The following is a 2634-nucleotide window of genomic DNA, read 5'->3' as shown; positions in this document are numbered from 1 at the left end:
AAATTCTTTCTCTTTCCAAGGCCAGCATACTCACTGACACATATGGAAATGCTTTGAGAAAATATGAGGGACTATGCAAATGTTCATAGTGCCAAATATATATATTTCCTACTGCTATTTTGCAAGAAATTAATTAGTCATACTATAGAACTTGCTTTGAAATTCACTCTGTCTGCCTCTAATTTCTACCCACCCAAACCTTTTCTGTCTTTAAAATAAACTTTCTACAATATACTTTAACTATCTAAATATGTAAATGATTAACAAATATTTCAAGTTTATATTTGTTAGAACAGCCTCTGGATTCTCTTAAATAAACCAGATCTATCCATAATTCATAGGAGTTCAGAAAGAGAAAGCAAATCAGTTGTTGTCCTAAAACAGTGAAGGATCAACATTGTCTCATCTATGAAAAACCAGATTCACTTTTAGTTTCTGTTTGTTTGTTTTTCTCCTTTTCTGATATCAAGTACATGCTAAGCAAACAAAGTAATAAGAGATAGGAAGTAATATCTTTTGAGTACTTACTAGATGTTAAGTTCTATTATGCCTATCATAGGCAAAATAATGACCTCCCAAAGATATCCATGCCCTAATCCACAGAGTCTGAAAGTATGTTAAATTACATGGCAGGAGGCAATTTGAATACACATTTGAGATTGTAGATATTCAGTTGGGAAGACAATCCCGGGCTACCCAGGTGGACTCACTCTAGTCACATGTGTTCTTCAAAGTTTGGATAATCTTTGCTCTTTAGTTGTGGTCAGAAAGAGATATGATGATTGAAGAAAATTCAGAAGAGATGGCATCATTAGAAAAACTCGACTAGCCACTGCTGGCATTGGGAAGAGAGAAAGCCAAGAAAGAATGTGGCTTCCAGAACTTGAGAAAAGCATAGAAACAGGTTCTCCCTTAGAGCTTACAGAAAGGAACTCAACCTCGCTGGCTCCTAATTTGGCCCAGGAAGGCCCACGTCCAATTTCTAAGCCCTAGAACTATAAGATACTTTTATATGTTTTAAGTCCTACATTTGTGGAATTTGTTACAACAATAATAGAAAACAAATACAATATTTTATTTCATTCAGTTCTCAAAACAGTTGTCATAATCAGGTACCACTGTTGTCCCTATTTTATAGAAGAAAAATCTGGTCTCAGAATGCTTAAGTAATTCAACTAAAGTCACCTAATTTGTAAGACATTAAGCCAGAATTAAACCCTATGCTTCTTTGTCTCAAAGGATAAGAAATATAATTTATAACAAATAGTGATAGAGTCAATATAGATGTAATACTGCAGTAAATGTTCCAGAAGGAAAGAGCAATAGGAAATTGGTAGAAGGTTAAAATTATGTGAGATAATGACTGTGAAATTTCCAGATAAAACAAAATATATGTCAGTGGCAGAATTCTTGCCTCCCATGCTGAGACCTAGGTTCAACTCCCCGTACCTGCTTATGCAAAAAAAAAAAAAAAAAAACATATATACATTGAGGACTTATATAAAATACATATAAAATTCATATATATATGAATCCTCAAACTGATGTAACGTGCCAATTCTGGGGTAGAATAAAGAAAAACAAGTCCACCGTTAGACACATCATAATAAAATTTCATAGAAAAGAATATCTTAATATTAGCAGAAAGACAATTACAGATATCATAAATAATGACAATATATAATAGATTTCTCATCAGCAACAACAAAGACAAGAATGTATTAAACTAAATTGTCCAAAGGTCTTAAGAAAGAAAATCAAGCAAAATTAAAAGAAAATAAAAAGAACCCTATAGATTTAGGACTTTTTAGATACAATATCACTTGAGATTAAGAGCAAAATAAAAATAATTATAAAGAAAGTGAAAATAAAGTTAAATAATGATTAATTTTGAGGTTGAAAATAAGATAGTGTCAAAATAAAAGCAAAAGAGCATAAAATATGGGAGGAGACAATTAAGAGTTAAAGCACCTAACTTTACAATAGGAAGAATTGAGATGATTTTCATTAGACTTGTACTTATGTATCTTTGTTTTAGACATTGAAGTAACTCCTAAAAAATAGAAACCTCTTGTATAATTTTCAGGGCAGAGAAATCAATTAAAGAGGGGGAAGTGAAATAAGAATTAAACATAAAGTCATCAATCTAGTTGAGAACTGAAAAAACAAAAAATAGAATAAAATGCCAAAATAATTTGGTAGACTTAAAACAACAAGATTCTAGAATAAGATTAACTAAACCTCCTAGTTCCAAAGCATGCTAAGGGCTGGATATGCAAGGAAAGCTAATACTCAAAAAAGAAAGAACCCATTGGCAAAAGAAAATGAGAGAACTTGTTTACTCTCTATTTTTAAGGGAAAAAAATCACCTCTGAGAAAAGAACACCTGGGTCTACAACTCGTTTTGGCTTGGGATTCAAATTTATACCTCCCACATATTCCCAAGGTAATCTTGCAGAGGCAGGTACAAAATTTTCCCACAACTCTGGCAACATGGATCCCTGTAGTTAGAAACCAACTAATAATGAGCAATAATCCAAAATTACTAGATGTAAGAGAGAACAAACCATCATTGTTCTCGCTATTTCATGTCTATGTCCTTCCTGGGCAAAAGCTAAACCAAACTTATCAGCC

This window comes from Tamandua tetradactyla, chromosome 2, assembly GCF_023851605.1.
Source record: "Tamandua tetradactyla isolate mTamTet1 chromosome 2, mTamTet1.pri, whole genome shotgun sequence".
In the NCBI taxonomy this organism is placed as follows: Eukaryota; Metazoa; Chordata; class Mammalia; order Pilosa; family Myrmecophagidae; genus Tamandua; species Tamandua tetradactyla.
Note: the sequence above shows the minus strand (reverse complement) of the source record.